This window comes from Halichoerus grypus, chromosome 2 (assembly GCF_964656455.1).
Source record: "Halichoerus grypus chromosome 2, mHalGry1.hap1.1, whole genome shotgun sequence".
Taxonomy (NCBI): Eukaryota; Metazoa; Chordata; class Mammalia; order Carnivora; family Phocidae; genus Halichoerus; species Halichoerus grypus.
Genome location: NC_135713.1, coordinates 39,613,865 through 39,636,908, shown reverse-complemented (window position 1 = coordinate 39,636,908; position 23,044 = coordinate 39,613,865). Strand labels below are relative to the sequence as shown.

Sequence of the window (23,044 nt, the reverse complement as noted above, 5' to 3'; positions counted from 1 at the left end):
TTCTAGAACCTTGGTGTACGGTAGGCTCTGTGAATCTAGAAATGACAGTTCTCCCATTTCAACTATGATGTAGGCTCAGCCTTCCATGCACATGCACGAGATGTGACATCTGGAGTTTGGGGGGCAGGGGGGAAGGCTCACTTCTGCCCTTTCTGTTGGCAAGCTGAGTCATGAAGGCATTTGGCTTTTATACCTCTGCGTGGAACACGATGGTATCTTGGTGTCAAAAGGCAAGGCGTGGGGCACCCGTTCTGCTGGTGCGGATGCGGGTGGATCGGGCACCTGCAGCGCTCGGGGCCGCTTCCTGCTCAGGGTGGCTCCTCGTGGCATCATTGGCAGCCGTGGCCATGTGGTTTGGGAGCCAGCATTTCCCAGGCTTGACAAAAGTAGTTACGTGCTCCCTCAGAAGCCTTGTTCCAGGGTCCGGTTTTAGGCATCACTCTTGAAAGCACAACCTGAAGTTTGTTCTCCAGCTTCCACTTCACACACCCGTACTGAATGACTTGCTTGAACTGACGAGAGAGGATTTTGTCCTCTGCAACTGAGCCTGAAAGGATAGCTTAGCTACACAGCAAAATCAATTCGACCACATTATAAACGCAGCTTTTTTTTTCTTTCTTCTCAAATAGGTATCAGCTGCGTGACTTCTTCACTAGACTTGGTAGCCATCAAATAAAATAATAAAATAAAATAAACCTAAAAATCTGTCTTCAAAAGACAAATACTTCCTACCATCGAGACTTCCGATTAAAAATTGCTACAGACAAAGATTTGTTAGCAATGACAGCTTTGTTGGAACAACTGCGTTGCCTCCAAAGGTGATCCTATTTAAAAAAACAAAAAACAACCCCCCCCCCAAAAAAAAACCACACACGCATTGGGATATAGGATTTCTGGCACAGTTTGTTAGGAAGTCAGTGCTCCTTCATCTGGTAACGATGGGAGGCAATGGAAGTAAAACAGAGAGAGAAAACAGAGTATCCGTTTTCTTTTTTTTTTTATAAGATTTTATTTATTTCTTTGTGAGAGAGAGAGACAAAGAGTGCTAGCATGAGTGGGGAGGGGGGAAGGGCAGAGGGAGAGGGAGAAGCAGGCTTCCCACTGAGCAGGGTGTCATACTTGGGGTTTGATACCAGGACCCTGGGATCATGACATGAGCTGAAGGCAGATGCTTAACCGACTGAGCCACCCAGGTGCCCCCAGAGTATCTGGTTTCAAGGAGCATGCAGACGGCCCAACCAAGTACTATGCTCACTGTGATAGGCATATGCACAAGGGCATATGCACAAGGGCAGTTACTAGCCTTACTTGCATTTCACACGGTGCCCAGGCATTTCGTGCTCATATGGCCTGAATCCACAGCCTCACTCCTACAAACTGACATTTAGTGTGAACGCTTACTATCCATGTGTCCTCGGTAGTAATTACATCATAAGAATCCTGGGCAAAGGGCTTTTAGGGAGTTAGCCAGTTGAGATTAGTAGGTTTATACCGGGGAAATGTGTTTAATGGGGAGTTCGAGTATATGATAATAATATTAAATCAACCTTATTTCTAAAAATAAGAAAAAAATCAAATAAGTGCCTTTAGTTAAAACACCAGTACTGATTAACATAATTTTTACTGTGCAGATTTATGAGGTTGATGGTGGCAAACATGCCCACTCTATTTTTGTCTTGGGAATTGAATTTTGGAAAAAAGGGAACTCAGTCCAAAGGCAAGTTGGTAGCCAGGTACTATGAAAGCATTGAAAAGGAGAAAAATGCCTTAATTGGCAAAAGTTTTGATAAGAGAGGCCACAAGAAAACAAGAGTCTTGGCTATCCCAACTCATATGTTGTTTGAGCTCAGCAGGGAGGTGATCAAACAGATCTACATGACTTGCTCAAAGTCAGTGCAACTTGAAAAAAGTAAAGCTAGAATGTGACACTCAGTTAATCAAACTCTAAAATCTATTATTTCCTACCATAATGCATTGCATTGTTGAGCTGGCAGGAATCTCAGAGAATAATACTTCTAATTAGGAAAATAATGCTCTAGCAAAGGAGTGATTCAATGCTAATCCAATACTGATGCACTTAACTTTTAGCTAATAGGGGTGACGTTTAAAGCTCTTCCTTTATATCATTGTAACACTTGTCAAAGAGAGATTCCCAATATTCTATTTTCTCTAAATCCCGGGGAATGGGTCACATCCGCCCTCTAACGTAGAGCAGAAGATCAGGAACTAAATGTCACAGACGGGACTTCTCAGTTTGTTCACAAACAACGCACATGGCATTGGGGAGAGAGTGAGGGCACTTGACCTTCATATCCTGTATCCATGAGGCAAGTAAAAGGGCTGTGCAGTTTAATGGTACTTGGTTAAAGTGATTAAGTCATAGTCTGTCTATCCTTCCGTGGTCCACTGAAAAGAAAAAGAAGAAAGTATGGTAACTTTTGCATTTTCAGAAAGGAAGCCTGAAGACCAATCTGATCACGCTGTTCTCCACTCTCTGTGTGTATGTTTCTAACCAGGTTTTCATCTACCCAGTCATCCCTTCGGTCATTTGTCCATTCCTTCAGTAAACTTTTCTTGACTGCCTATTGTGGACACAGCAATGTGCTGGGAGTTGAGGAAACAACGAATAAAATACATTTCTCACTCAAATCAAATAGGAATCATCACTACCCACAATAAACACGTATCGTGTAGGAGGCGCTGGGACTGGGTGGGCACTTCAGGGACATATAAGGAGGCATGGCATGGCAGGGCGCTTGTCCTTCAAGGGTTCGGTCTCCCCGAGCAGATAGCCATGCACTTAAAAGGCTGAGTAACGTTATGCAATGCTAAGTGCCAGTGGAGTGGTGTGAAGTTTAAGTGCAACCAGCATTCCAGAGACGGGGAGATCACTCTTGGTCTGGGCAGGTGGGGAAGCTGTAACAGTGGCATAATTGTGGTCAAAGCTAATAATAACTCTGTTATAAACCACAGCGTTGCAAGGACGACGGGATAATTTCTTTGAGAGAACAAAATCTTTTTGGTTTAAACTGACCTCATGGAAATAAATCTAGCACTTAAGGAGTCTCAGGTTTCCTTTATGTCATAAGGGTTCATTTGTGGGTGACTGGTTCCCGAAAGCAGGAACTTGTCTGTACAGCTTGGAGTCATCCTGAACGGGAGAGATGAAAGTTTATGATTCTTCCAAAAATTATTCAATGTTAATTGTGTTTGGAACTTTTTAAATAAGGAAAATGACCCTAAACTGGATGGTTTAGATTACGTTATTTGGGAGAGGCTTTTCTCATCTAACTACTAGGTGTTAGCTCTATAATTATAAGGAGGACCTGAATTTTCTCCTTATCACTGACAATAACTCTCCTTCTGTATTGGAAAAAAATAGTTCTTTTTAAAATTTTCTCATTCTCAATTAAGCTATCAAAAGCTAATCCACACTCCATAAGTTAAAAAGAACATACAGATGAAAATATCATTGATGATGTGGGCATTTCTATAGCTTTATTTTAAAAGGTTTGCGTCTCATAGCCTGTTAGTTTTAGAGAAACTTTAATAATTCGATACCAAATCTTATATTTATGTGGTTACATTCTAGATGGAAAATCAGATCCATGCTTAGTGAGAGTTTTAAATTTCACTGAAGTCCTTAGAACCACGTAGAGGTAATATGTGACTCTATTTGACTCAACTTCAACTAACAAAATAAGCTTGTAAGTTTGAGATACTGAATGACATGCCTCCCGATCTCTCTTGAATTCTCATAAAGAATACCACAGGGTTTGGCCATAGATAAGAAGAACCAGAGGTTTCTTCCTTTCCAGTAAGAACAACTTAAAAAAAAAAAATCTGAGTGAAATTAATTGTTGACTTTATTTTAATTAAAATATCTGGGAGTTAATAAGATAATGAGGGCTTAATCTGTAAAACTCTAGAAGGCAAAATCCCAGGAAGGCAAATAGGAACCTAGTTTGACCTAACAGCAATTATCAACCTGAAGAAACACGCAAAACCGAGGTGCTGTTTTGGCGAAAAGGAAACAAAAAGATGTCAAAGCCTGGAGCCCACCCATGGTAGGGAGTCCCCATTTCCTCCCCAAATATATTACAATGGGATCCAAAGGCCTATACCCTCAGGCAAATGGAAAGCCAAAAATAAACTGGCCCTTGTGTAGATTTGCAGCCCAGGTTTCTATCACCTGGATGGTCCCAAGAACCACAAGTGTTGAACTTGGACTAAGCAGGTCCCTTACCTGTAATGTTCCAGGAATAGATAAAAAAATATTCCCCAGAGAAAAGTTCCATCATCTCAGACATCAGTCATTCCTAAATTATTTTTCAAGTACAACGACCAACATACGGTCAAATATGATCAGTCGCATAAACAAGGTAACCTGAATGAGAACAAGCAGAAGTAACAGACACTAGAATCAGAGCACAAAAATTTCAAATTAGAATTATAAAATGCATGTACTATAAAATATGTTTCTTTTTTTTAAGATTTTATTTATTTATTTGAGAGAAGAGAAAAAGAGCGAGAGAGAGCAGGAGGGCACGGGCAGAGGGAGAGAGAGACACAGACTCCCTGCTGAGCAGAGAGCCTGATGAGAGGCTGGATCCCGGGACCCCAAGATCATGACCTGACGCTTAACCGACTGAGCCACCCAGGCGCCCCAATATCTGTGTTTCTTATGTTTAGAAAAAAATAAACATAGATCTCCAGAGAATGAGAAACTACCAAAAAGCCATGGGCACTGCCAAATTCTTTGTAAAAACAAACAAACAAACAAACAAAATGCCTTCGAATCCCTCCACATTCTGGCAGCATTGTACCTTCTCCACGTAAGAGCCCGGAGAGCCCAAGTAAAAAGTGGCAGGACCAGTCCTATGAAAAATGAGGACCTCCTTGCCTCTGCCTGGGCCTCGGCTTGGGTCCTAAGTTGTCCCCTAGGAATAGCTTATCTACCCCACCTCCCCATTCTTTTTTTAAAGTGGATTTGGATAAGGATATTTATACTTTTTTGATCACAATTCAGGTAAACCAAGGATATCCACTCGCAGTGCTAAATCAGCAACAGATTGTTCTTCGTGAAGGAATATCTTGCCAAATGTGAAGGGGAAAAAAACTTACCCGACTGAGTGCATTCTTATTCCTGGATTTGCTGCAAAAATGAGAAAAATTCTACCAGCTTTCATAGCAACAACTGTTTACCTTAACTCCTTCGCTTTCATGTCACTCAAAGGTGTAGACACTGTGATGCACCTCCCAGATCTCTCTTCAAGAACAAAAGACCTAATCCTACAGGGAGTGTTTCGGACAAACTGCTGTTGGTTGTCCACCCCCATTGGGATTGCCTCAGATGAAAAGAGCCCCCCACCCTAAAGGCCTCATCTCCTTCCTGGGAAGCCCATATCCAATAAGTAATCAACAGGGCTATAGAGTATGTTCCCTCCTCCTGCAGGGGGGACCCCTCTGAACATGATCCCATCTTCAGAATTCACTACAGGGATGACTGTGTCTTCCACTGAGATATCCAATCTAGCATCCAAGTTCAACAGCTCCCTGTGCCCAATCCTGTTTTCTTCTATTTTCTTCTACAGGTGTCAATCCCAAGAGCATTCCTTCAGAAACCTCCTACACACTAATCTCTGTGTTCATGTCTGCTATCCAGGGGACCCAGCCTGTGACACTGAATGCTCATTGATGTGAACCTTGTACCTTATTGGGGTTCAAACATTTCTTCTTCAGAGGTGCTCTAATTGTAAGAATTTTATCCAAGCCACAGGAAATATACTCTATTCTTTCTGCCAATCTGGACAATGTTCAGGAAATTTCTTGGAAATCACTCTGCAAGAAGCATCATGATTTAGTACGCATCCTACCAAACTCATTTCTTGGTTCTTCTCATATTTGACAGTGACTTCAGGGAAACAGCAAAGTCCTGATTCTTATAAGTAGAAGCTAGTGCCATTCCTAATCACAGCTGAGAACACTGAATTGATTCAAAGAATTGGCATTTTTGGTTTCTTAAGAATCCAGTCTTTTTCTCTTAATGAGTGCCAGTAGTATCTATAGCTGGTTGGAAATTGTAGGAATAGCTCTAAAATAGGCACACTGCAGACAAACTATCAGTCATCTTGTGGAGATGCTTGATTCTGTGACCCCTGGGAGGGGGAGGGGGAGCCACTGTCTGATCAGGTTGCCTTAATTAAAATCACTATGTGACTATGGGGGTTGCTAGAAGCAAAGTTTTTTTCATCTTCCTCCATCTACTCCATCCTCCGAAGGACTGAAAATAGAATCTGATTAAATTATTCTGTTTTTGAGGACAAATACACACCCATAGCATTTTTTTCCAGCTTTATTGAAGTACAATTGACAAAATTGTAAGATATTTAAGGTGTGCACCCCGATGATCCGATATATGTGTACATTGTGAAAGGGTACCTCCATCAAGCTCACTAAGCCATCTATCACTTCACACATTTAGCTTCTCTTTTGGGCGGGTGAGAACATTTAAGTTGTGTTCTCTCAGCAAATTTCAATTATACAATTGAGTTCTATCAACTTTAGTCACCATGTTAGACATTAGATGCTCAGACCTTATTCATAGTATGACTGAAGGTCTGTTCCCTTTTGTTAGGCCTGCAGCACTTTGAGGTTAATATTGATGCAGCCAGGCTGGGGCCAAGAGCCCAGAGTGGGGTTCTTACAGGACCAGCCAAGAGGGTCCTTGGCTTTGAGAAGTATAGAAAACAAACTCAAGCTGAGAGGAAGTAAGAGCAGAGTTTATTGAAGACAGAGAGTGAGTGTAGATATGGACAGAGGGCCAGGGAGACTCAGAAAGAAAAGAAGCATGAGTCTCATCTTTGCCTGGGGCCTGGAGTTTTTATTGAGGAGGGTGGTCTGGTGCACGTGTCTTCTCAGTAATCCAGGAACAAAGACAGACGAGTATTTAGGTGTTCTCCATAAATCACTTATGCCCTGGAGCAAGGGGTCTTGATGAGTCAGGGGTCTTGGAAAACGTTCCTGATGACCCTGCCCAGTCACTCCTTAGATGGTCTCTACTGTGTTGAAAGATTCCAAAGAAATCATTAAATCCTTGACCTTCACAAGGAGGACATACATTGTCTGTTCTATAAGGTGTATGTAAGGCAGGTGTGCAGGTCCTAGCAAAAATAGAAGCAAGAAAAGGAGTGAAAAAAGCAGTTTTTCATGGGGTCCCTTTAGTTTCCCTGTCTGAGTATCATCAAGCAGATACCTCATCAATGGCCGTCATTCTTAACACTTAACCCATTTGCACTTGCCCCTCCAGATCGATCTAAATACAATTTCTTGGCATTAGGTTCTTTTTCAGTTTTGCAAATGAGTTTTATTTTTGTGACACAGATGACATCCAGGGACATCTATTTTTAACAAGAAAAATAGACACATTAAAAACGAACAAAGCTGGGATACTTTTTGGGTTTGGGTGTGGAGAGAGGAGCACTGGGAAAGTTTAACTGACTGGCCTATTTCACTGGCTTCAGTGAAATGTAGGTGTTTAGGGTTAAGAATTACTTCCGGATTTATTTCCTTTAAATGCTTGAATGGGTTTGGAGAGGGATGGGGTTAAAGGAGAACCGGGAACTAGGAGGTTAAAGGCTTTGGGTGAAGACAACCAACAATGAAAAGCAGTTAATTCTGCATTAAAATTGAATAGGATTCTGAAAGTTCCCCTGCAGATTGGTTACTTGGAACCCAGAGTCTTGGGAAAAGAGACTTGCCCCAGGCTGCCAATCAAAGGAAGAAGAAAGCCCCAGGAAGGCTTAGCACTTTCCTGCAATGGGTGTGAGGGACAAAAGTCAATTAGGGTTTTAAATGATCAAAGTGGCTAGCACTCTCTTGACAGACCCCAAAATAGCAACACTATTTCCTCAAATTCCAGCACAGAGGCTGTTTGCACAGCAACTGTCAGTGAGCCCTGTATCTCGGATGACCCGTCCTCTCCCCAGGCAGCACCCCCAGTGGGGCCAGGTCCTCACTCCAGAGCTGGGTGGGGACGGAGCTGCAGACATGCAGAGCTTGAGACATGCGCCACTTAGCCTTTCACTGCTGGGTTTCTCTTTCATGAGAAGGCAAGGAAAACAAGAGAAGGGGCCGGCAGAGGTGAAAAGGAACTTCTCTGAGGGGACAGTCTGACCTGGATGTCTGTAACCCCAGGAGGGCTTTGGCGCATACACGGTACAGAAGAGAATCGGGCTGATGGGCTGAAAATTCGTTTCTATTTTGACTTTGCCTCAGAATATCAAAACATTCACTTTCTCTTGATGTAAGACAGGGTTGAGAAGACTTTCCATCAGGCAATATTTATAAACTGCTTAATTTCCTTGTATTCAGAGATGAAAGAAATCTTCATTACCTTGATAGCTATCATTTGGAAACGTTCTTGGGACCCCAGGGGCTTGGGTGCTTGATGGCCATAAAACTTCAAAGAAGAGAGTACAGCTGGCCTGCATTGAGCTTCCCTTTTTGCTTTGGAGATGAAGAGGGAAGATAAGAAGACAAGGGAAGAAAGGGAAGGGGAAGGTATCAGGAACACAGAGCAAAACGGAGAGATGACACCAGGGTGGAAGTGTCCGGTCATGGCCCGCAGAGGCCACTGAAGAGGGCTGGGGCTGATTCCCGCCACAAATTCCTTGCCTTGCTGGGTCATGACTCCATTTCTACTCCAAAATCATCAATCAAGACTTTTCAGCTCCTATTTCCTTTTTAGGGGAACTCAGAAAAGGGGGGTTGTTTCCTGGCAAGGTATAGTACTGAGCCAACAGGCAGAGGGAGAACTGGGCTCACAGGATTTCACAGGATTCTTAGGGGGCTCTAGGCTTCCACCAGCTCTGGATTCAGGAGAGTAGGGTTGAGTTCAGCTGAGCTGGATTCTCCAGGAGGCAGGGGCCCACTAGACAACTTCCGGGTCATACAGATGAAAGAAAATAACATACCATTTGGTAAAACCAACAGTAGGATCCAGAATACAAAAGAACACTCTCTTCCTCTTTCAATATATTTGGTTTTGCAGCACCACCAATGCTGGACCCTGCATGGGACAAACGCAGAAGGATACTGACCCTCCTCCCAAGTAAGGCAGGCATGTGAATATATGGATACCCTACAAGAAGATCATTACTCTAACAGTGCTGCAGCTGAAGGTGGTGTTCATGGGTGGGAAGGAGGAACTTTGAGGAGTGCAGGTCATGCCTCTATCAGGTGTGAAGAAATCACTGCAGTGTCATCTGCCTAAAGACTTCCCCTTGAGGGGTCAAGTCTCCTTAGAATAGGGTTTGCTAAGACCTTGTGTTTAGAAGTCTCCTTTCTATGGGGTTGCAGCTTTCTGAGTGTCTCCTTCAGGGACTTTATGCCCTGTGAAAAATTTTCTATTATTTCTGTGGAAGTGACTTCTTATGAAAAATAATAATAACAAAGAAAGATGTTGTGTGACTCATTGGTTGCCACGTGAAGGGGAAAACAAAGAAAATATTGCATAGAAAGTGACTGCAAATGGCCCCTTGGCCACAGATGTGGGACTTCTAGAGGAATCAGAAGAGGATTTCTTCCCGGTCAGGTGGGTCCACAGTGCTGGTCAGCCCATGTGACCCGGAGCACCTCATCATTATGGAAATTCTAAGTTAGGGAACTTGAGCATTTATAGATTTTTTTTTCTTTCTATTCTTCTGATACCTATGCTATGCGTACTTTGGCTTTAGAAGATGTTTGACATAATTTTTGTGTTGGCTTGTTGTGTGCTCTCGTGAGAAGACAGGAGTTAGCGTCAAAAGTCCCAGATTTGAATCTTGACATTTTTTACCAACTAGCTGTACAAACTCAAGCACACCACCACTTTGTAAATGTCAATGTCTTCATCTATAAAATGGGCTGCTGATAACACCTAACTTTTTAAAAAGTCTTCCTCAGGCTCAACTCAAAGTGCTATACAACTGGCAGTCTTTATTTTTTTTTTTTAAGATTTTATTTATTTATTTGACAGAGAGAGAGAGAGACAGCGAGAGCAGGAACACAAGCAGGGGGAGTGGGAGAGGGAGAAGCAGGCTTCCCGCTGAGTGTGGAGCCTGACGCGGGGCTCGATCCCAGGACCCTGGGATCATGACCTGAGCTGAAGGCAGACACTTAACTGACTGAGCCACCCAGGCGCCCAACTGGCAGTCTTTAAATCAAGCCTCTCAGAAACTTGGGAGAGTAGTTTGTAGCGTCTCACTTAGGCTTATAACACTTCTCTTATTGCTTACACTTACTACAATTCTAACTTTTCAAACCTTTTCTTTATTGAGTGCACTGTATTCCATGTGCAGGTCTGTTGTCTCACTTATTCTCACCACCACACCATGGATTTGGCACTATCATCATCCCATTTTACAACTGGGAACACTGAGGCTTGAAGTTAAGATCACCGGCTCGGAGCCCACACAGCCTGACCCAGAGCCCATACCTTGGAGCCTCCTCAGGAAAGTAGCCACTCATTTCTGTCACGGGGCTCCCACTGAAGCTCTCCTCCCCGCCCCCCTCCTGGTAGAGACCTGGTGCCCTCCGGCTTGGAAAGACGGGTGGAAGGTGCTCAGCGCCATCCTCTCACTTACATTTGCTATGTCACTGGCATCTCTAGTTTCAGAAATGTCTGAGTGCCATCATGTGAGGCTCTCTGGGGAACACATTCCCTGCAGAACCTGGAGCTTCCTCCACTGTTTGGAAAGTTTTGCATGATGAATGGTATCATTGGTCTTTCTGGGCTTGGTGCTAGAGCTCCTTGTGTTTATACGACAAGGAATGATGAGCTGCCTGGCTCCTCCCCAGCTGGCAGCCCCAGCAGCCACTTCTCACACCTAATTGGAGCCCGTAACAACACAGCCCAGGCTCTCCAAGCCCAGACATTGCCACTCACTGCCAAAGGATGAAAAACCCTCTGACCTGCCTCCTGATTGTTTTCAAATTAAAAGGTACTTTGGGGACAACTGAAATTCCCCCAAGTGCTTGTCTGAACGATTCTGGCAGCTTTTCCTAAAGTGCTCTGGCTCCCAGAGCAACCCCCCAGCCTCGGACTTTCCACCCAGCTCAAGCCTACACCCTGCCCACTTTCTGAGCTCATCCTCTGAGCACTGCACCAGCTCTTGGCCTGCTAGGGGCCCCCTCCCGCCCCTCAGAGCTGGTACCTTTGCCCCAGGTTGACTTCTAGAAAGAGAGAGCCGGGTGAAGTTTCCTAGAATGTGCTTTGGGCTTTGGAGAAAGCACCTCCCAGGGTCCCCAAATGGGCAGCACACCAGTGAGCACGGGAAATGATGTGCCTCGGGGGCTACTTCTAGGCCTTTCTGCCAGGGAGCAGCCTCGCTGATTGAGAGACGTCGCTTTCACAGAACCCTTAGGGGTTTCCTCCCGGCCTCGAGGAGCATATCCATAGACAGTCAGAGCTGAGACCAGAGACGAGCACTAGGGAGCACCGAATCCAACCTCAAATGAGGCCGATGGATATGAGTGAGTGACCTGGTGTTTAACAATGAATTCGTGGCAGAACTGGGACTAAGTTCTGGGCCTCATGTGGCCCAGGATGTGCTCCATCACCACGCTTACCTTCCACACCTCGCTCTATGTTCCACGTACTATCCATCTTACCTTTTTCTCAAGGGAGTCCCAACAGACCAGACAACAGCTGGAATGGAGACTTCCTCCTGCCCTGAGTGTGGGGTTCACAAAACAGTCACCGTTTCCGTAGCCTGGTCAAGAGCTCCTGGAGAAGAAGCCAAAACCCAGTCCCAGTTGAGGGATTCCAGAATCTGGGAGGTGGGAAGGTTGAGGGGCAGGAGGTCCTCACCAGCTATTATATCCATCCCAGGACTAAGATTCTTGCCTTTCCCATGCAAAGACCCCTAAGAGAGACAGCACAAAGAGGAAGAGAGAAAACACCTACACCAGCCTGGGGGAGACTTGATTTAGAAATAAAGTGTGTTTGTGTCTTTTTAACACCACTATAGTTGGATTCTGACTCATTTTATAATATGGGTATTCATTCAATACTTTTAAAGTTTAAAAACAAATGAGAGGGAGTTCTGGTTCTGGTCTGGCATGCACAAAGCTTAGAAGTTGTCATTCCATCCTAACAGTGAGTAAAAAGTTAAACATACTGCAAAATCAATAACTCTTCTTAGATCTGTTGAAAAAGTGAGGTCACAGAGCAAACCAATGCTCCCCAAATTGAAGAGAGGCAGAGAGGCAGTTACAGAGAATGTCAACTACTGGAGCAGAAGCCCATGAGCAGAAACCTCTGTGGGGGAAAACCTGGGCTGTCAGTGATGATCGTCGAAGGCTAACAGTGGACAAGTCTGAGAGCTAAACACTCCAGGGGGATCCAGCTATGTGGGGGGGTCCCAAGCTTCTGTGAGTTTTACCTCTAGGAGTTCTACGAGGTTCTCACAATGATGTTGGGGAAAATCCCCTCATGCTTCCAGCAGGAGTCAGGAAACAGGCACCATTTTGAAATACTCCAGAGCATTCCGTTCCTCTAACAAGACATGCCCTGTGCAACTATTTCACCAACGCCTAACTTGCCAGGGTTTTGTCAGGGCCTAACCCACCTGCCAGGAGGAAAATACCCAACTCCAGTCATGGGACCACAAAATGCTTTTCCTCCCCTACACCTTACCACGACATGATGAAAGGCCTGCTTGCCACAGTTCCTTTTATCCAGTACATCATGTTCACCTGTCAACAAAAAATTACAAGACATACTAAAAGGCAGAAAACATAGTTTGAAGAGACTGAACAAGCAATAGAACCAGGGTCAGATATGGCAAGGATGTTGGACTTATTCACACCAGGAATTTTTTTAAACTATGATTAATAGGCTAAGGGCTTTAATGGATAAAATAGACAACATGTGAAAACAGAAAGATCATGTAAGAAGAGATGTGGACATTCTAAGAAAAAAATAAAAAGAAACGCTAGAGATCAAAATCACTGAAACAGAGATGAAGCACGCCTTTGAGGGGCTTGTCAGTAGACTGGAATTGGCTGAGGAAAGAAACTCTAAGACAATAAAAACTTCCAAAACTGAAAAACAAAGAGAAAAAGGACTGAAAAAAAAAAGAAAGAAAGAAAGAAAGAGAGGAAAAGAAGAGAAAAGGGAAAGGAAGGAAACTCAGAACCAAATATCCCAGGACTGTGGGAAAACTAGAAAAGGTATAACACAGGCATAACAGGAATACCATAAGATGAAGAAAGAGGGAAAAAAAAAAAAGAAGAAGAAGAAAAATATCTGAAGCAATAATGACTAAGAAATTACCTCCAAATTAATAGTAGACACCCAACCACAGACCCAGGAAGCTCAGAGAACACCACTCAGGATAAATGGCAAAAAATAAAAAACAAACAAACAAACAAAAAACACAAAAAAACCTATGCTTAGGCATATCATAGTCAAATATCAGAAAATCAAAGATAGAGAAAGAAAAAAATCTTGAAAGAAGCCAGAGGGAAAGAACACCTTACCTATGAGCAAAAAAATAAGAACTACATCTGACTTACCAGAAACCGTACAAGCAAGAAAGTAGAATGAAATATTTAAAGTGTTTTGAGGAAAAGAAAACCACACCAACTTAGAATTCTGCACCCTACAAAGTCATCCTTCAAAAGTAAAGGAGAAATAAAAACTTTCTCACACAAATAAAAATTGAGGGAATTTTTTGCCAATAGATCTGGCTCTCGAGAAATGTTAAAAGTTCTTTCAAGAAAGGAAACTGATAGAGGTCAGAAACTCAGATCTGCATAAAGAAAAAAAGGGCACTGGAGTAGAAATAACCTAATGTGAAGCTCCGGTGTAGGATACGGACAGTGGGGGAGGTTGCACACGTGTAGATATGGTGGCACGTGGAAACTCTGTATCTTCTGCTCCATTTTGCTGTGACCCTAAAAAGGCTGTAAAAAACAAAGTGTATTGATTTTTTAAAAAATGAAACTTTAATTTGTTTTATGAAACTCAGTCTATGGGTGGTTAGCATGTGGGCCTTCATTTATACTCACTCTAACTGTATGAAAAGAATGCTAACTTGTTAAATAATATGTTTTTAGGAACAGGGAATGAGGAGCTCTATGAGAAGAGAACTTAGCTAGTTCCTTCTTTTCCTCTTCTCTCCTCTCTTAGAGCCAGCAATCACAGCAATTCCATGGCCCACTAGTTGATGGAACCCTCCGTAAAGACTTGGCTTAGACTCCATCCTAAAGCTCTTCTCTTTGCCAACATGAGCTTTCATCTTGTCTATCCTCAAAGCAAACTCGGGCTGAAAGTCATTCCAAGCTCTGATGCATCCTGATTATAGAACGGTTTAAAGGAATTTCTTGATTGTTCAAAATTTGGAAGAACCTATTCCATAATGGAGATTGCTTCTTTTAAATAAAAAGAGACAACTTTAATTGCATACCACCTGGTTTCAGAGAAGATTTAAACCAAAAATTAGAGTGGTCAGGAAAACCAGTATGTGCTTGGGTCTAATTTAGGACAAGACGATTAATGCCAAATTATTATATTCTTCAAAAATCCCAAGAATCAACATTGTGAGCCACTTAAGGGAGGAAAAAAATGTGAAAACAGAGGGGTAAAAGTCAGTTGATCCAAAATAAAAAGTAATGAATTGGAAAATAAGCAACTAGAATGGTTCAGATTAATGCCTTCCCAAACTATTCTTCTCAAATAAATACAGATGATACCAAGAAAAAAAAAAAAAAGGAGCTAAAAAGAAAATTAAAACCATTTGGCAGGAAGTATTTCCCTAAGCAACAAAAGATGAGGCGTTCCTAAACTAAAAATGCTAGAGCTGTTCAAGAATGAGCAGCTTTTGGGGCAGAGAGATCAGAAGGGAGATCACTCTTCCAAAAAGGAATGTTCCCTCACTCTGACTTGTCCATGGCCATACACCCTTTGCTCACCAGGCTTTATGTTCCTAACAGCTCTGCAAATTTCAGGACAAGCCAATCTATGTCCAGAAGACCCAGTTCGTGTTGATTCCAGTACCGTTTCTGTCCTTGAAATCCAGGAACCCCAAACGCCAAGTTCAATTCTTTTCTGATTTCACTTGATCTGGCAACTCTCTTCTGAAACTAAAAAACAAAATTCAAAGAAAGGTGGGTGTGGTAGACACTGGTGCTTTTCACTCATATTTCCAACTCTTCTCCTCTGGGCATGATTAAGATTACCCTTCCCTGCCTTCCTGATGTTAGACAGAGCATGTGGTCTGCTTTGACCAATGACAAGGAAATGGAAGTGATGTGTATGTCTTCCAGGTGGGAGTCTTTAAGGGTTTACCAGTGATTATCCCGCATCTTGCTGTCTTCAGCAATGTTGCAGTCAGTGGAGGCCCCGCCAGCCTTGCCCCCTGTCTCTGTGTGAGACAGAGGCCCCACTGAAGGGCAATGGACAGAATGTCCGAGTGAGAGATGAACCTTGTTTTAAGCCATTGAGAATTTAGGGTTGTTTGCTTCCATAGCATACCCCAGCCCATGTTGTTTAGAATAACTGATAATTCGGGCCACAGTAACTAAGATCCAAAAATATTTCAGGGAGATACTCTGTTTTTAGGGAAACTTTTTTTTTTTTTAGAAGAAATGGACATTTTCCAACTTACTTACTGAGGGCCCTGAAAAGTCAACCATCCTTGAAATGTGACTCACTTACTACAAATGTTGTCGAAGTAAATGTTTATGACACCAGCTAGTCTTGTGAGATATCATACACATGATTAAACATCACATGCCTAATTTATCCTGAATCTTATGCGCAATCTTAAGTCATTTTGTTTTCAAAGTGCTTTTCTGATCTTTTGTAATCAGTACTAAAGCTGCCTCAATGTAAGAGTAGCTACTTATACTTCAATCTATAAACATGAAAATATAAAAATGGCCGGATATTTTTACTTAAACTAGTTCAACCTAAAATTAACCAAATCCCTTTAGAAAGTTAATTACTGTAAATAGTTGAGGGTAAAGATATTAAAAAAACGAAGGGAATTTTGGCACCACACATAGATTAATGCCACCCACGTTAAATTCCAGATTTGTTTACTTAGGTTCAATTTAGAATTAATTTTGTATTTCTTAAAAGCGATTTCTAATATTCAGTCAAGAATAAGTTGGAGTATTGAATTTGTTATCATATCAAAGTGACCTTAATTTTGGACAAATATTTGGCAAGCAAGAGTCTGAGTCTGGTGAGCTGTTGTGTTGATTTTCATGTTTTTAAGCAACAAATTCAGAGTCAATCTGTATTTTAACACATGCATTTGAGACTAATGCTAACGTTTACAAACTCGGGTTCAGTTCCATCCTTCTGGGAGATAATCCAACGTGCACTTTTAAGTTCAATGTAAATTACAAGTAGCACGTGTTGCCTTGTACTCATCTCTACCAGCCATCTTCTGGAAACCAATGCAATCAATATAGCATGAAATAAATCATTCCTGAAGAAATGGAATTCATATAAAATAGCTTTTGCTCCCCAGAGATTTTTTTGTTAAGAAAGACATGATTTAGATAGGCAGCTATGATTTTGCTTTGGGCCAGGCCTGATTATCTGTGTGTTTCTGAGCACTTTCCAGAAAACAGCAGAACCAGATGACAAAATCAGTTCCCCTGGGGCTCAGCTGACTCAGGACATCTCTATATCGATGTCCCAAGGTAATTTGTCCTCAAATGAACTCATCATCTTCCTTTTAAAACCATGGTTTTATAGTCCCCTTCGGCCTTTTTTTTTTTTTTTTTGCCTCTCACATCCGGGAATTCACGGTTCCAGTGTTTCCCCCTTGCCTCTTGTCCTACCCTTGCCCTGTGCTGTCTGGCCCTCGCCTCCCTAAAGGTCTTCCTGCCTCCAGTATCTCCCCTCTCCAGCCACTGTTTCCACTGCCACCAAACTAATCTCTGTAAAACACAAGTCGGATTATGCTACTCTCACCTCAGAAATGTTGTGATTCCTGTGCTATCTTTTGTTCGCCTCTAAAGACCCACTCTACCCTTCTCCCTCTGTTGTGCCCCAAGGGCCAACCTGTATGGACAGGATCAGTGAACTCTCCTGCCTTTTGGATAATGGTTCAGTTTTGAAAATGTGGAATCCTGGAGGAGGACAGTGAGGTTAGGGGATGGATTTCCTGGCTCCCTCCTTGTTCACTGACATAAGGCAGCCGCATCCCCCAAACCTTCCCCACATACCTGAGTCTGAGTGTGCCACATACTCTATACTTCTTTGATCCCTGCTTTTGTTTTTCTTTTCTTCCCCTATAGTCTGAAATCTTTTCATTATCTTTATTGCAATCATTTTCATTTAATCCTGCATTAGCCTTTGCATCAGATATATCCATCAGGAGGCTCGCAGAACCACAAGGTGAAGGAAGCCAAGAGCCTTGCATTACAGCTTGGAGACAGAACCACTCAGTGATCAGGAATGCCCCTTACAGACTTCACATGAATGAGAAATAAAGTACTACCACTTTATGTGGATTTATTTGCTTCAATCACTAGCATTACCTTATTAATTAAGTATAATTCTTTTAGAAAATAAAAAAAATTTCTATTCCTCAATGAGATTCCCAAGTGAGTCATTAAAGTAAGTCATAAACATAGAGGTGAAAGAGCCATGATTACTAGGATCTGAAGGAGTTCCCAGAAAACACGTTGCCTACTGTGATAGTTTCCTGGGTTGGTAAAGAAAGAAAACACAGGAGCCCTGGTGTTTCTGGACTTGTTCAAGTCATTTGACAAAATTTCACATATTCTTTTGCTTAACAGGGAAAATTATTCACAAAAGAAAAATGAAATTGAGTGGATTATTACTTACTAAAAAGGTGCTGGTTAATAATAGATTAGAATCAACCCAAAGGAGGTTTTCTAGTGGTGGCCGGGCTTAGTTCTTTATTATAACCAGGCAAACATTTTTATTAGTTATTTAGATAAAGCAAAAGAGGGCTTGGGCTTGTTTTTTTTGTGTGTGTTTTTTTTTTTAAATTTTCTCACATTAAACAATGGCCTGCTGAATGAAATAAGCCAGGCAGAGAAAGACAAATATTGCATGGTATCCCTTATATATCAAATTTGAAAAAAAAAAAAAAAGTCAAACTCATAGAAATAGAGTAGAATATTGTGGCTGTTGGGGGCAGCAGGGTGGAAAAATGGAGAGGGGTTGGTAAAAGGATACACAGTTTCAGTTATAAGTAAGTTCTGAGGATCTAATGTAAATGCGGTGATTATAGTTAATAATAGTGTAGTGTTTTATTGAAATTTGCTAAGAGAAAAGAACTTCAGTTTTCTCACAAGCACACCCAAAAATACTTGAGGTGAGAGATGTGTTGACTCCTTGGTGGGAATGTATACATATATCATCACATTGTACACTTTAAATATATTGCAATTTTGTTAATTATACCTCAATAAAGCTAGGGGAAAAAAAACAATAGCCTGAATCTAACAGATACAATTTTATAAGATAAATTGAAATTCTGACATTTGGACAAACGCACGCAAACTCATACACACACACAATATGTGACTAAAGAATAAGGAAGCCGTGGGTCAGCTGAGTTGGCACTTTACATGAGGCTGTATGTTAAACCATGGCTCCTAGAGGTTAAGAAACTTGCCAAAGCTGGGAGCGAGCAGTCGGCTCTGGAATCAGACGGAGTAGAGTCCCTTTTCTTCTGCACTTGTAAGACGATACAGAGGTATTTCTATTTTGGGCAGCATACTTTGAGGAGTAGGAAAGTAAAGCTTCTTGGTGGAGAAGGACCAGGATAACGTTGGATCTGAAAACTCGTTTCACAGAAATGTTTCAAAGACTAGGATACAGGGACCCTGGAGGCAAGAAGACTCAGAGAACTTGGTCTCCACCTTCCAGTGTTCCGAGGATTGCCAAGAGGGAGGAGTTAGAATAATTCTGTGCTGCCTCCTGTCCCCCACGCTGGGTTTCTTGGGCAATAGAGAGAAGCTACAGGTGATTAATTTCAACTCAATATCAGGAAGGGCTTTCTATGAGAGTTGTTCAAAGCCGGAGAAGGTGGGCCTGTGCAAACAAGTAGGGAATCTCTCTGGGCAGTTGACTTCGGGTCATTCTTCAAGGCCCTTTCAGGGTCTGAGAGACTTTAGCTCTTGTTCACTGTGCTGAACTTGGGTAACTTGGGAAACATGCAAGCCAGCTGACAGACACTGCGTGTCTTTTACGTGGTGACTCTGTTGGCTTTGCCAGGAGATAACTTAGGAGGCAAATAAAACACTATCTTAGAGATTAGCCTTTGTGTTTGTAGAAGGAATGAAAGACTCTATGAACCCAGCCCAGCATTTATTGAACAACTCCTGTGAGCCAGGGACCGTGCTTGCACACCACGCCCTTACCTCCCTCCTACCTGTACCTTTCTTCCCTTCCCACAAAATGCAGAACTTCTGTTATTTCCTTTGGGAAATGATCATTCTAGTCAAGAAAAAAAATACTGTTTTTGTTTTCCGTTTCTCTTCAAGAAGTTTGACTGAACTAAAACTCCCCAGTCAGTTTTCATGCTTTATTATGACTGGTGTTGACAGTAATAATAGATTAATTTTTTTCACCCTCCAGAGAAGAGCTGCAAGAGAATTAAAATGGGGAGGGCTGCTGAGGAAGGTTTTTCTTTGTTGAACTGGGTCCGGAATTAGGCAGGGAGGGCAGGGCAACAGAAAACAGAACAACGGAAAAAAGAGCCATCACATCTTTAGTCGGGGTTTGGATGGGGTTGCTGCTAGGAAACTTCTGAGAGAGAAAATAGTAGTCTGGACACTCATACACACAAATCCAAATTTAATAATCACCAGGAACACTGGACTTTGAACAGAACATGCACATTGTAGAAAAAGTAGACTAGTGGTTTTCAAGTGTCCATTTGTCCAAAATAGATCAACAGAACCCATTTTGGCTGAATAGGGTCTCTAGAACCCCTCTGGGAAACTCTAGGGATCTTTAGACACAGTTTGAAAACCATGACACTGAATAAGTCCAGATGAGTATAGGGCAAATTCTACCCAATGGATGACAGTTCTTGGGTTCATTTATTACTTAGCAGAGTTCTCTTCTAGGCTCTCCGAGTATAGCATAGGCTAATGTGAAAGATGGTCAGTGGCTACCAGTTCTGTATTCTCAGTTTTCATGGACAGCACTCCAGTCCTTGTCTTCATTATTGCCAATACCCACTCAACCTCTCCCCACCTCTGGTCTCTGTCACCTCTGGTGCACACTGAATATAGGAAAAGACGAATTGTTTTCCTTAAGCATCTTTGGCCATTATCTTGCTCAAGAATCTACAGCGGTACCTTATTATGACTACCTTATTCAAGCTTCCACCCATCCCCACCCTCATCCTCATGCAATCTCTGTTGCAACCCACTATGTCTTCTCTTACCTTCAGGCCTTCACACAGGCTGTTCCTGCCTGGAACACTCTCTGTAGACTCTCCCCCATCCCTTCTTCCTTAGCTAACTCTTGGAGCTCATCCTTATGCATCATTTCCTTTGGGAAGTCTAGGGACATAGGTGCCCCTCATGTGTACTCCCATATCATTCCATGGCTTCTCTATCAAAAGCAATTTAATTTAGTGTTTTTAGGGCTACTTATTAATCTGTATCTCCCACTAAACTAAACAACAAGAAAACAATGTCTATACCTTGGTTACTCTTGTACCCCCAAATTCCTGGCAGTGTAAGATTTGCTGAGTGAGTGAATGAATTCAACATAAATATTTGTTGAACGAGTGAATTTAAAAAAATGAATAAATGACGGTTGGTAGAAGAGTTGATAGATTGTGCTTTTGTACAGGTGCGTGGTCCTTTGTGCTGCCCCTTCAGGTGGTCTTTCAGTAGTGATCCCCACAATTTGGGGGTCCGCCATAGTCTCTTTGGGCTACTATAACAAAATACACAGACTGGGTCATTTATAAATGACAGAAATGTATTTCTCACAGTCCTGGAGGCTAGCAGTCTGAGATGAGGGCATCAGCCTGGCCAGATGAGGGCCCTCTTCTGGGTCACAGAATTCTCAATTTTCTTCACTTGGTGGAAGGGCTAGGGAACTCTCTGGAGCCTCTTTTATAAAGCATTAAGCCCATTCAAAATCTCTCGTGACCTAAGCACCTCCTGAAGTTCCCATCTCCTGATACCATCATCGTCGGGGGCGGGGCCGGAGGGTGGATTTCAACATATGAATTTTGAGGGGATGCAAATGTTCAAACCATAGCACCTACCAAGTGAATATTAGTTTTCTCTCGTCCTAAATAGGAAAGCATGGCAGGGGGCATGAGCCTTTTGGAAACGAGGCTTTCTGAGTGAGGAGGGGGAGGCTGTTGATCATCTGTGGGGACGAGAAAAGGAATTCAGGAGGCAAGCTCCCAGGCGGCTATCGCTGTTGGTGAGACAAACCATAGAGGAACTGGAAAAATGACTTTCGTCCTCCTTCTGCTGGTTGCCACTGGGATGTCTCCAGCCATTTGGCCTTATCTTGCTACCCAGAACTGCCCTACTTTGCTCTTGAAGAAATCAAGGGCCAAAGAAGCCAAAGGACTTGCCAAGAGTCTCAAAAATAGTGGCAGAGCCAGGCCGAGAACCTGATTCTTGGAGCAATACTCTCTGTCACCCGTTATTTCCTCCCAGCTGCTGTCTGAAAGCCTTTAGTTCCGATTTGCTAACCCAAAGTTATGTGTGCAATGTTTCCTGCCCAGGGCTCACGGCCCCCGACCTTTGATGTTGTAAAAGCAAGAGGCCGAGGATGGGCATTTCCTCCTGACCAGCAATTCCCGAAGAGCAAAGCTGTTCTAGTGGGGAGGGGGATGCGGATGAGGGGGCAAAAGCCAGGGCAAGCAAAACCAAGGGAAACTGCAAGAAATCTATCCCCACATACGTTCTTTTGCTCCTGGGGCTTCAGCGACAACTTCACTTTTTTATTTTGAGACTCAACGGAAAATGTGGCCTGGAATGGGGGATGGGGGGGCGGTTTGCACATGAATGCACATAAAACATGGGCTATTCATTAGATTCCTACAGTAAAGACTGAAAGACCCACACCTACTCAAACCCCACTCACCATCTCATCCTGTGCCTTCGTTTGTGGAGCAGGGGGCTGTGGGGGCCTCCAAATACCAATCTTTCTGAGCTTAGAGTCAAGTGGCAACATCCCGGCAGAGGGCTCCTCCAAAATGTTTCCTTGCCAAGATCCTGATTTGAAAAATGGACGCATCAGAGCTTGTTCTGTTTATTGCGTGATAAGAGATGCAGGTTCATCCTCGGCATTCTCTTTGAGCTATTTCTCACTTTGCAAGATTTCGTAAGTTCCGATGGAGTGGGAACTTGCCAGCAAGAAGAGCTCCATTTCTGGCCATGGATATCATGATTCAGGTTTCCTCAAGGGACTCAGCTCTTAACTGGTAACTGGCTACGAATTGGGAGGAGAAATGAATAGTTAGGGAAGTGGCAACGGCCTTAAATGAGCCCTCAACATACACGAGCAACTGGGTTCTCATCCCTCATTTCTTTGGCCCCTTCATTTATTCACTCAAACAATAGTGTCTCGGGCATCAGGCAGGTTGCCGTCTAGCAGGAGAGATATTAAAAACGCAATTCAGTATTGCACAATGTATGTCTACAGTGCTTGTAACGCAAGCAACAGAAAAGATGGCTCCATCAGGCCTGAACAGGGAAGGAAGTCAATTGTCTCACATGATTGAAAACTCCCTGAGGAGGTTTGCCTCAGCAAGCTCCCTCTCCGTGGCTCCGTCCCCGGGCTCCCTATCCATGCCTCCCCCTTTTGTCTTCTGGGGCCTTGGCTGCCCTCCTTCACAGTCTGAAGATGACCAGTGTCACATGCTTCCTTGTTCAGATCCAGCCAAAAAGAGATAGCGCCTTTGCCCCAGCGCTTGTGGAAAGGGTCCTAGGACTCGGTCTGGTTCAGGAGTGGTACTCGGGGCCTAAACTGAGCGAATCAATCCCATGATCAGGAGATGGTCACGTGCTCCACTGAGGA

The 23,044-nt window shown here is 43.0% G+C and overlaps 2 long non-coding RNA genes across 2 annotated transcripts; both read right to left on the bottom strand.

The window, feature by feature from the left end:
* Nucleotides 1-6,766: 6,766 nt before the first annotated feature.
* LOC144381077 (uncharacterized) lies at nucleotides 6,767-13,265 on the bottom strand. The gene is made up of 2 exons (XR_013445547.1): nucleotides 7,256-13,265; nucleotides 6,767-7,163 (listed from the first exon to the last, which is right to left on the bottom strand). It is a non-coding gene; the product is annotated as an uncharacterized LOC144381077 (long non-coding RNA).
* A 573-nt stretch (nucleotides 13,266-13,838) lies between these two features.
* On the bottom strand, nucleotides 13,839-22,445 carry LOC144380951 (uncharacterized). Its single transcript, XR_013445307.1, has 3 exons — nucleotides 22,109-22,445; nucleotides 14,959-15,129; nucleotides 13,839-13,950 (listed from the first exon to the last, which is right to left on the bottom strand). It is a non-coding gene; the product is annotated as an uncharacterized LOC144380951 (long non-coding RNA).
* Between the last annotated feature and the right edge of the window lie 599 nt (nucleotides 22,446-23,044).